The following is a 12,542-nucleotide window of genomic DNA, read 5'->3' on the forward strand; positions in this document are numbered from 1 at the left end:
AGTAGCCCATACCAGTGTTTGATAAGGGCTATAGCACTGCTCAGAGGTTCTTCCTTAGAGCTTGTCCAAAAGCCTCAGCCTACAGTTTCAACCTGTTTCCTCTCGTTCTGAGATCTGGGGCTCTGGACACCGGCTGGCCATCACCCGCTGGACCAGATGACTTCATGACTGTGGGGGGGCCAATCGTACCTTGATCGTGGTTTTCGACAGTTGTGCTGGGCTTTGGGAGGTTAGATCTCAGAGAACAGGTTGAGAGTCAGCCATTTGGGGGCTTGCTTGTAAAGTGGGCCTGCTTGTGGTTCTAAGCGGCGTCAGTTCAGGGCCTGAGAGAACATTATCCATCATGGACCATCTTAAATAATGAGGATAATAATAATAATAATAATGGTATATGTTAAGCGCTTACTATGTGCCGGACACTGTACTAAGTGCTGGGTAGATACAAGCAAATTCAAACGGCTGCTGGGTAGTGGGGTGGGTGTCGAAGGGATTGGTGTGGAATTCTTTCAGGGAATCAAATAATCAAGGGATGAGGCAGGATGTAAAACTAAGTGACAGTTTGATTAACTTCTTTTGGAACTCTTTTTTTCACACACACACACACACACACACACACACACACACACACACACACACATTTTTGTTTTGGATTAGACTGGGAAATGCCCAGGGTGTTCCAAAGCACAAAGCAAGTAGAACATTAATGGCTGAAACCAGGGTTTAAGGATGTGGCAACAATTAAGGAGCTAAAGTCACCTGCAGATGGGGATACTGAGGTGGTCCTGCCCCCCAGTCCATCCGAAATTAGCCCTGGAAATAGCCAGTCACCATCTATGATCCAGAGAAACCTGCACACGATTAGTCAAGATGGAGTGTAGGGAAGAGCCTGTCTTCTCCATGTTTTCCCCACGTCTCTTGGCTGGAATGAGAACGCCCCTGCATTTTCCTGTGGGTTTTTTGGAGGGCTTCTGACAAAAGACTGAGGCTCCCCAGTCTGTCGGGCCAGGGGGCACAGGATTTCCCATTCCAGTGCCCTCACAGAACAAGTGATGTTGGAAGCAGTGCTTGGTTTGGCTGGATGGAAGGAGGCTCCATTGTGTTGTAGGGTGTGTGTGTGTGTGTGTGTGTGTGTGCGCGCACGTGCACGTTCATGGGGACAGTCCCATGGACTCTCTGCAGGCCCTTCAGCAGCTGATCTGGAGTCAGGGAGGGAGCTGGGGCTTCTAACTGTTAGGGCAAAATGGATCCCCCTCCCTCCCTGAGTGGCTCAGATGGTTAATTTCATTCTGGGATCTTGGTTTCCAGCAAGGCATCCAAAAGGGAGGAAGGTGAGGAGGGGAGCAATCTGAGGAAAGGGGGCAAACAGCAGACCCCAGTCCTTCACCAGAATTGAGTTCCTGGGTTCTTAATTGGTGTAAACAAATATCTTGGAGTTCATTGAGTTCATCTGCCAAACTTGCTGGCCAGACTAATATCTTTTCTCGAGAACTAGAGGTTAGAACATTAGTGGAAAGCTAAAACTAATCAGTCAGTGGTATAAGTTGAGCCCCAGCTGTGGGCGGAGCCCTGAATTGAGCACATGGGTGAAGACAGTAGAGGCAGTAGCCACAGTCCCTGCCTTCAAGGAACAGAATTAAGGAGGTGACTTTATCTGTAGATGAGATAATGAGGGGGAGAGCAATCAGTCAATGTTTTTATTGAATAATTACTGCGTTCAGAGCATTACACTAAATGGAGCTGGATTCCAAGTCAAGTAGGCAAGCAATGGAGCGTGTCTACTGATTTTCTTCAGAGGTGAAGACAAGATGGAATTGGTTCGAATTACAGTTTCAGGAATTTGGATTTAACATAATGGAATATAAGGAAAAAAAAACCATTTGTGATATCAGAATGGGGAAGAGCTGGAATGGTTCCTGAGAAGTAGGCCAGGTCTTTTTGTCGGGATCCTTTCTCAGTAACGAGAGTTGCCCCACCCAGCAACGAGGACCAGAGCATCTTTGCACCTTTTGACCTTTCTCCCTTTGACTGTCCTCATCAGGATGGAGACAAGGGTTTGTTTCCACCTTCCGTTGAAGACCCAGGGCAGCCCAAGAGAGCACAGTGTCAGGCACATGGGAGACGATGTGAATTTTTCTAGAGAAATGCTGTAAACAGAGTCGCCCCTTGGTCTCTCCCCACCTCCTCCACATTTGCTCTTGATCCATAACTGATGTATCAACCCTTTCAGTTTTTGTGGAATTTCAGGATCAACTTTTAATGGGGGGTGGCCCATGGGGTTTGGGTGCTTTCTTGGAGTGCTGAGGGTCCAACTCTGTGTGCCTCCTCATTACTGTCCCCCACTAACAATCTCTCTTGCACTTGGGGAAAAATAAACCATTAAATAACCCTGGCATATCTGTTCTTGATGCAGTTAGCCCCCATCTCATCTGTTCCCCTGGGGAAGGAACTCCAGATATCACCATGTCTTCTTTTGCCAAAGCCCCTGAGTTCTGTCCATTTCCATCCCTGGAAAGAGAGAAAACTTTCCAAGCTCTCCACTTATTGTTCCCCTCCCAACATCGCTTAGCTCTGAGGGCTCTCTGAGCCCGACTCACCCCATCTCAACTCCCAGATGCATCTGGGAGGCTAAACAGCGTGGCTCAGTGGAAAGAGCCCGGGCTTGGGAGTCAGAGGTCATGGGTTCGAATCCTGGCTCTGCCACTTGTCAGTTGTGTGACTGTGGGCAAGTCACTTAACTTTTCTGTGCCTCAGTTCCCTCATCTGTAACACGGGGATTATGACTGTGAGCCTCATGTGGGACAACCTGATTACCCTGTATCTACCCCAGCGCTTAGAACAGTGCTCAGCACATAGTAAGCGCTTAACAAATACCAACATTATTATTATTATTATTAAGCAGGAGTCTGGAGGCTAACAGAGAGAACAAACTCTCCAGTCAGGGGGCACCGAGCCAGGACCAGACTGTGCACACACTGCAGGGGAGACCTCCTCTCTGATGACTTCTCCCCTGTCTGCCATTCCATGGCTGAGAAGCAGAAACAATGGGTTTTTAGGGCTGTTTTCTGTCCTGTCAGTCAATCATATTTATTAACAGTTTATAACAATATAACAAAAACATTCCTCCTCTGCAATGACCTTAACAGTCTAGAGGGACAGAACACTGTGTAACTCTGGTTAGGGTCCTTCTGCTTTTTTAGGAAAGAAGACTCTTATTAGGACTAGGGCAGGGGCCTAACCCTTGGGGCAGGGTTGACTCAGGAGCAGAGACCAGACCAGAAAGAACCACCATCCCTGGAAGATGAGAGCCTTTGGGGTTCAGACTCTGCCTCAGAAACCAGGTAGCAGATTTGAGCTGAACTTAGAGGAAGTTCAGCTGAAGTAGCTGAGTCACAGCCCCTCTGGACTGTAAGCTCAGTGTGTGCAGAGAATACATCGGGTATACTGTTGTATCGTATTCTCCCAAGCGCTTAGTACAGTGCTCTGCACACAGTACACACCCAATAAATATGACCAACTGACTGTTCCTATTGGAATGGATTTAAATGTCAAATGGCTGAATTTAAAAAAGTAGCACAACTTGGCAGATTTGTTGAACACCACTGACCCTAAAACAAACTCCAGGTAGAGATCGGGAAAAGACTACAAGGGCTATATGAAAATGGAATCCCTGAAGCAAGTTAGAGAGCCTAGAATGTTCTTTTTGAAAGAAAAACTGAAGGTAATATTAGTGGTTTATATAATTTGATTAAAAAGAATCAAATCTCAATCGAGCAAGGCCATTCTCACCTACACTGACCTACTGCAGGCTACATTCATTCCTCCCTCTCCTCCCCTGTCGATCGTTCAGTGGAATTTACTGAGTGCTGACTACGCGCAGAGCACTATACTAAGTGCTGGAAACTACAATAGAGTTGGTAGACATGATCCCTGACTACACAGAGTTTATAGTCTTCAAGAGGAGACAGACATTAAAATAAATTACAGGCAGAGGAATAGTAGAGCATAAGTTTATGTACAAAAAGTGCTGTAGGACTGGGAAGAGTATCAGAGTGCTTAAGAGATACACAGCCAAGGACGTGGTTGATAGTGAAGGGAAGGTGGATGGGGGAAGTGAGAGTTTAGTCAGGGAAGGTCTCTTGGAGGAGATGTGATTTTAGGAGGGTTTTGAAGGTGGGAAAAGTGGTGGTCTGTCATATATGAATGGGGAGGGAGTTTCAAGTCAGAGGAAGGATGTGAGCATAGCACCAGAGGTAGGATAGATGAGCTCAAGGCACAGACAGTAGGTTGGCATTAGAGGAGCAAACTGCCGGCTGGGTTGTTGTAGGAGATCAGCCTCAGTTTCCTCTAGTTCTAAGATTTAGCATCGGGCACCGCTCTGTGCTTTCTGGATTTTGCTTCCCTCATCACCCCCAGTTGCTTCTTCTAAAGTAGCAACCTGTCTCTCAGAGGTTTCATCAGAAGGAGAAGCCAATTTCATTGGTCATCACCTTCCCTCTCAATCGGAAGCCTTGACTCAATCAAGTACCACTCAATCAAATATCAATTAGGTCATTCTGTGTCACGTTGAGAAGGGCTCCCTGGGCTTCTTAAATAATCTGGGAGCCAGTCATCACGGCTCATTTATCTCTCCCTTTCCAAATCCGAAATCCAACTTCCAATATATTTGATACCTCATTAAGGAAGATAAAAACCAACATATTTAAGGAAGATAAAAACCAAACATTCCTGCAAGTGAAAAAATTGAGGCACAGAATTAAGAAGGACATTCTTTTGCTTGGTCTAGTGGAAGGAGCATGGGCCTGGGAGTCAGAGGACTTGAGTTCTAGTCCCAGTGCCACCACTGTGTAACCTTGGGTAAGTGACTTAACTTCTCTGTGCCTCAGTTACCTGATCTGTAAAGTGGGGATTAAGACTATAATAACTGTGATATTTGTTTAGCTTTTACTATGGCCAAGCACTGAACTAAAGCATTGGGGTGGATACAAGGAAATCAGATTGGACACAGTCCCTGTCCCACATGGGGCTCACAGTTTCAATCCCCATTTTACAGATGAGGGAACTGAGGCACAGATAAGTTAAATGATATGCCCAGGGTCACACAACAGACAAGTGGCAAGTTAGAATTAGAACCCATGACCTTCTGACTCCCAGCCCCATGCTCTATCCTCTACACTTTGCTGACTTTGAGCCCAGAGAAGCAGCTTGACTCAGTTGAAAGAGCGCAGGCTTGGGAGTCAGAGGTCATGGGTTCTAATCCCGGCTCTGCCACTTTTCAGCTCTGTGACTTTGGACAAGGCCCATTACTTCTCTATGCCTCAGTTACCTCATCTGTAAAATAGGGACCAAGAGTGAGAGCCCCACTGGGACAACCTCATCACTTTGTAACCCCCCCGCCCCAGTGCTTAGAACAGTGCTTTGCACATAGTAAGTGCTTAACAAATACCATCATTATTATTATTAATGTGATATGGCCTGTATCCAACCTGATTATCTTGTTTCTACCCCAGTGCTAGAGAAGCAGCGTGGCTCAGTGGAAAGAGCAGGGACTTGGGAGTCAGAGGTCATGGGTTCTAATCCCGGCTCCACCGCTTGTCAGCTTTGTGACTTTGGGCAAGTCACTTAACTTCTCTGGGTCTCAGTTACCTCATCTGTAAAATGGGGATGAAGACCGTGAGCCCCACGTGGGACAACCTGATCACCCTGTAATCCCCCCCCCCCCCAGCGCTTAGAACAGTGCTCGGCACATAGTAAGCGCTTAACAAATAGCAACATTATTATTATGATTATTACAGTGCCTGGCACATAGTAAGCGCTCAGTAAAGACCATTACTTGATTGACCGACTCTTATTGGACAAAGCAAAAGCAGAAGCAGCGGTTTGGCAGTTTTAGAAATCGTGTGCTTTGCCGCCCTCCCGTGGCCGTTTGTGATATCGCCTCCACGAGCTGTACTGCCCACTTTTCCGCATCTGGTCCGCTGCTGCTCCCTCTAGTGGCCGTAGTTTACAACCAAACTTCGTTTCTCTTCCCGGAGCAAACGCTCTCGGCCCCTGGTTTCCATCCTGAAGCCCCCAAACGCCCAAATCAGTGCCACGTGGGCCCTTCTCACCGCTGGACGCCACATATGACGTCTCCAGTGACACTTCACCCCCCTGCTTCACTTGAGAGCGCCAGGACCCCTATTGCTTCTGCTGGGCCCTAAGGCCTTCCAATCAATCAATCAATCAATCAATCAGTGGTATTTATTGAGCCCTTACTGGGTGAAGAGAACTTAACTAGGCGCCTTGGAGAGTACTGTGGGGCTCCCTCAAGGTTCAGTTCTCAGTCCCCTTCTATTCTCCATCTGACCTACACTCACTCTCTGAGAGAACTCATTCGCCCCCTGGGTTTCTGCTACAATCTCTATGCAGATGATACCCAAATCTACATCTCCTCCCCTTATCTCTCTCCCTCTCTCCAGACTCGCACTTCCTCCTTCCTTCAAGACATCTCTACTTGGATGTCCTTCCGTCACCTCAAACTTAACATGTCCTAAACAGAGGTCCTGATCTTCCCACCCAAACCCTGTCCTCTCCGGGACTTTCCCGTCTCTGTAGACGGCACCACCATCTTTCCCATCTCACAAGCCCGTAACCTTGGCATTATCCTTGACTCCTCTCTCTCATTCAACCCACATATTCAATCTGTCACCAAATCCTGTCAGTCTTACCTTCGCAACATCGCTAATATCTACTCTTCGCTTTCCATCTATACCGCTATCACATTAATGCGATCACTCATTCTATCCTGTCCCTATTACTGCATCAGTCAGTAATTACTGCTGACCTCCCAACCTCTTGACTCTCCCCACTCCAGTCCATAGTTCACTCTGCTGCCCGGATCATCTTTCTACAGAAACCTTCAGTACATTTCACCTCCTCCAAAAATCTCCATATCAAACAAAAACTCCTCACCATTGGCTTTAAAGCACTCCATCACCTTGCCCCCTCTTACCTCACCTCACTTCTCTCCTTCTACGACCCGACTCGTACACTTTGCTCCTCAGGCGCTAACCTTCTCACTGTGCCTCTATCTTGCCTTTCTTGCCACCGACCCCTGGCCCACATCCTACCTCTGGCATGCAATGCCCTCTCTCTTCAAATCTGCCAGACAGTCACTCTCCCCGCTGTCAAAGCCTTACTGAAGGCACATCTCCTGCAAGAGGCCTTCCCAGACTAAGCCCCACTTTTCCTCATCTCCCACTACCTTCTGCGTCACCCTGACTTGCTCCCTTTGCTCCTCCCTCCCTCCCCACCCCTCAGAACTTATGTATATATCTGTCATTTTATTTATTTATACTTATGATGTTTGTTTGTATCAATGTCTGGCTCCCCCAACTCTAGACTGTGAGTTCACTGTGAGCAGGGATTGTCACTATTGCCATATTGTACTTTCCCAAGTTCTTACTTTGTGCTCTACACACAGTAAGCACTTAATAAGTATGATTAAGTGAATGAATGAATGAATTAATGAATACAATTCATTAGGGTTAGTAGACATGTTCTCTGCCTGCAAGGAGTTTACAATCTAGAGGGGGAGGCAGACATTAAAGTAACTTATAGAGATGTACATAAGTGCTCCCCCTCTAAGGATCACACCTGGAGAGTTTCCAGTCGTCTACCAGTCTCGGCTATGGGAGGGAGAGTCAAGCAGAGGTATACTCATTCCATTCCTAACTTGGGCAGTGACTAGCGAGTGGAAGACAATCTGCTACAAGTCAAAACTCACCTGTGCTGGGCAGCAGCGACTTGGGAGAGAGTTGAGGGCAGAAACTCAAGTTTACTGTGGGGAAGGAGGAAGTGGTAAAGGTAAACTACTTCCATATTTTTACCAAGGAAACTCTATGGATACATCACCAGAACGATTGCAGATAGAGTTGGAGTGCTTGTTAGGGGAGAGATGTGTCCTTGGAGTTGCTATGGGTCGAAGATGACTCGACATTATAAGACAAGACATAAGTGCTGTGGGGCTGAGGGTGGGGTGAATATCAAGGGCTTAATGTGTACAGATCCAAGTGCAAGGGAGACGTGGAAGGGAGAGGGACTAGGGGAAATGAGGGCTTAGTCAGGGAAGGCCTTCTGGAAGAGGTGTGATTTTTAGTCAGGCTTTAAAAACGGGGAGAGTGGAGGAGGTCTATCGTTTATGAAGGGGGAGGGAGTTCAGGCCAGAGGCAGGAGTGATCATGGAGTTCGTTGCGAGATAGATGAGATCAAGGCACGGTGGGTAGGTTGGCGTTAGAGGAGTGAAGTGTGCGGACTGCGTTGTAGTAGGAGATCAGGGAGCTAAGGTAAGAGGGGGAGAGCTGATGGAATGCTTTAAAGCAGATGGCAAGGAGTTTCTGTTCGAGATAACTTTCAACTCAAGCTCCCACCAGGCTCCTTTTTGGAGGGACCAGCAGGGCAAGGCCCCCCAGCCTCACCCTTTGTTTTCACACCTGTGCTTTTTTAAACTCCAGGATTAATTTCCCCTCCCTGTGGTGGGAACTTGTAGTTGGGAACTTGTAGTTCCTGCTGCAACTGTTAGTCAACAGGTTTGTTAGTCAACAGAGAGAAAGGTCTTCAAGGTCTTCAAACTCACACCACCACTCCAAAGCCATGGGGGTGGACACAACCTTTTGTGTTTCCACACTGCAACAACCTTTTCTTTGCCCCACCTGCTTCACTTTCCCTCCAACAAGGAGTAAAGGAAAATTAACTTATTTTTTGCCATGGAGTTGCTGATGATGACTGTAGCTGTAAGCGCGCTGTGGGCAGGGAACACGTCTACCAACTCTGTTATAGTGTACTCTCCCAAGATCTTAGTACAGTGTTCTGCACTCAGTAAATGGTCAATAAATACGATTGAATGTTTGATGATGGCAAAACGGGCTCTCCCATCAGGAATCTAAAATGAACTTCTGCTCTGAGACTTCAGGCCTGAGCATTGCTCAGAGGAATTGATTATATTACTAGGAACTTGCACGGGAAGACTCGCATTCCTATTCCTGCAGGGACCGTGAAGTAGGCAGGCAGGCAGGGGAGTAGCACATTGCTAAGGGGGTGTGTGGTCTTCAGTCATGTTAGCCATCTAGAGCAGCATCTACAAGCAGCATGCCACAGTGGATAGAGCATGGGCCTGGGAGTCAGAAGGTCATGGGTTCTAATCCTGGTTATGATACATGTCTGCTGTGAGAACTTGGGCAAGTTACTTAACTACTCAGTGCCTCAGTTCCCTCATTTGTAAAATGGGGAATGAGACTGTGAGTCCCAAGTGGAACAGGGACCGTGTCCAACCTGTTTTGCATGTATCTACCCCAGTGCTTAGTACAGTGCCTGGCACATAGTAAGTGTTTAACAAATACTATTATATTATTAGAGGCAAAACTGGGACTAAAACTCAGGTATCTTGATTTCCAGCTCCTCTTTCCACCAGACAATAATGGGGCTGCTATGAATCAATCAATTGTATTTATTTAACACTTACTGTGTGCAAAACACTTTACTAAGCACTTGGAAGAATACAATATAACAGAGTAGGTTATAGGTGTGTCCATATGAAAATAAGCACTAGTAATGGTATTTACTAAGCGCTTACACTGTACAGAGCACTGTACTAAACACTTGGGAGAGTACAATATAAAAGAGTTGGGACACGCACTGCCTGCCCTCAAGGAGTTTGCATTCTTGTGGGGGAGGCAAATGTTAAAAGAAACACAGGGAAGGGAGGCAGCCCAATGTAAGGATTCATACATAGGTGCTGGGGGTGGGGGGAGGTGAGTATCAAAGAGATTGGAGGGTACAGATCTAAGAATAGATAGATGTACAGATAGAAGCAGCGTGGCCTGGGCATGAGAGTCAGAAGGACCTGGATTCTAATCCTGATCTGCTGCTTGCCCACTATGTGACCTCTGGCTAGTCACTTAACTTCTCTGTGCCTCAGTTACCTCACCTGTAAAATGAGGATTAAGACTCTGGGCTCCATGTGGGGCAGGGACTGTGTCCAACCTGATTACCTTGTATCTACTTCAGAATTTAGAACAGTAGTGCGTGACACATAGAATGCTCATAACAAATAGCACCATTATTAATAATAATGTTGGTATTTGTTAAGCGCTTACTATGTGCCGAGCACCGTTCTAAGCGCTGGGGTAGACACAAGGGAATCAGGTTGTCCCACGTGGGGCTCACAGTCTTAATCCCCATTTTACAGATGAGGTAACTGAGGCACCGAGAAGTAAAGTGACTTGCCCAAAGCCACACAGCTGACAAGTGGCCGAGCCGGGATTCGAACCCATGACCTCTGACTCCAAAGCCCGTGCTCTTTCCACTGAGCCACGCTCCTTATTATCCAAGCACACAGGTGACATAGAAGGAAGGAAAAATGTGAATCTTGCTCTGCACATAGTAAGCGCTCAACAAATGCGATTGAATGAATACTATTAGTATTGTTTCTGTCCATCTGTCTCCCCCGATTAGACTGTAAACCCATCAATGAGCAGGGACTGTCTCTATCTGTTGCCAATTTGTACATTCCAAGAGCTTGGTACAGTGCTCTGCACATAGTAAGCGCTCAGTAAATACTATTGAATGAATGAATGAATTTTCCTGCAGTCCCCAGGGTCAGGCTAAGGCTGTTGTGGAAGCTAGAGCTCTCTCCCATCCCCTGGTGGAGGCTTATTCCTGTCTGAGCCTCGCAGACACCCTCATCTCCCGGACACTATTTTGGTTGCTTTCAATAAGAGCAAGTGGTACAGCCAAGATAAGTGAGTGGAGTAGGGAGGGAGTGTTGCCTGGATATTACATTGCTACCCTTTTGGCCCCATGATGAAGCAGCTCTACAGAGAGTGGAGTAAGTTGTCATGGGGAAGCAATGTGGCCTAGTGGATAGAGCACTGGCCTGGGAGTCAGAAGGACCCGGGTTCTAATCTCCGCTCTGCCACTCATCTGCTGTGTGACTTTGGGCAATTCACTTAATTTCTCTGTGCTTCAGGTACCTCATCTGTAAAATGGGGATTAAGACTGTGAACTTCCCCCCTCCACCCCCAAGTCTGTACACTCACTGTAGGGAGGGAATGTATCTGTTGCTGTATTGGACTCTCCCAAGTGCTCTGCACATGGTAAGTGCTCAATAAATATGATTGAATGAATGAATGAATGAATGAATGTGGGGTATGGATTGGGTCCAATCTGATTAGCTTGTATCTACCCCAGTGCTTAGTACAGCGCTTGGCACATGATAAGCACTTGACAGATACCATAAAAATTGTTGGCCTGCATTTGGGTAAGTAGTAACTATGTTCACATCACTCCAGTTACTCTGAGGTCAATTGAAAAGACCCTTAACATCATAGCAACCCATTTTTCCCTCTTACACGACAGAGGTTATGGCTCCTAACAATATCAGTGGAACAGCTCAGGTAAGCCTGGCCTCTCTGAGGTATTGCTTTTCATTTGTCTGGTAAGAATAAATTAGCTGTACTTTAACTCAGGCACAAGTAACATGTGTGATTGGGAAAACTGACCTAGCAAAACATACCAAGCATTCTTTTCCAAAAAGCTGGGAAATGAATCTTTTCAAACTGATTCTCTGACAACATTCCCTGCCTGAAGAATAAAAAAAAAACACCCTAATTATTTTTTAACAGGATCGGAGAATCAGTCAACTGACTTTATTACACTGTATTTCTCTTCCATTGCAGTGGGAGTAATGTGTTCTATGTTCTGAGGGTAAAATCTTAAGTCTGTTATATTTCGCAATGTGAATTAAAAGCATTTGTGAGGCAGGATGTTTTTTTGTTTGATAGATTGTTCAGGATTCCTTATGGGTTTTATCAGGGCGATGCTTTTGGCTTTGAAAGCCACAAGGCCTTCTTTCCTCCGTTTTAAGAAGCCTGGGCCTGATTTTCAGTTCTGGGGACTTTATCTCACTGCTAGAGTGGGTTAAGAAGTAACTCTTCTAACTTGCCGCTGGTAATATAGGATCCGGACTCAAAACTCTTCCAAAGTAACCCTGGCAGTGGCTTTAGTGGGAATGGGGATTGTTTAAGGACTCCAGGATAGGTTTTTGAGTCAAACCTCAAAAATGTTGCCCCAGTTTCTCATCTTCTGTTCACAGTGGGAACTCTGCCTTCTGGTTCCAAGGGCTCAGCTGCTGGGCTGCCTCTTGTGGCTCAGCCAGCTGAAGTTCGATTTCCAAACTGGAAGAGGCCCCGGGGCCACTGCCAGGAGTGTCTAAGAAATCTCCTGGCCGGCCACTAAACACGTTAAAGCAACCTGAATTTCTCGGAATTTCAGAGTTGGATGCGCGAGCAGACTGGAATATGGAGATGTTTATTCTGGGGTTTTAGCTCTGTTGCGAATTAGAAGGATGAGCATTGAGTTTTGTTGCGGTTCACTGAATTGTTTCCTTCTGGGTATTTTTCTTATTGAATTTTCCATTCTTCTTTTCTAATAATAAACCCCCATCTACAAGAGCATGTCCCAAATTGTTCATTCTCAAATCACCAGATCCCCAAACCAGAGCAGTG

The 12,542-nt window shown here is 46.5% G+C and overlaps 1 non-coding gene across 1 annotated transcript; it reads left to right on the top strand.

Moving 5' to 3' along the window:
* Positions 1-7,617: 7,617 nt before the first annotated feature.
* LOC114810882 lies at positions 7,618-7,755 on the top strand. The gene has a single exon (XR_003758572.1). It is a non-coding gene; the product is annotated as a small nucleolar RNA SNORA7 (small nucleolar RNA).
* Positions 7,756-12,542: the final 4,787 nt, after the last annotated feature.

Source organism: Ornithorhynchus anatinus, chromosome 3, assembly GCF_004115215.2.
Source record: "Ornithorhynchus anatinus isolate Pmale09 chromosome 3, mOrnAna1.pri.v4, whole genome shotgun sequence".
Lineage (NCBI taxonomy): Eukaryota > Metazoa > Chordata > Mammalia > Monotremata > Ornithorhynchidae > Ornithorhynchus > Ornithorhynchus anatinus.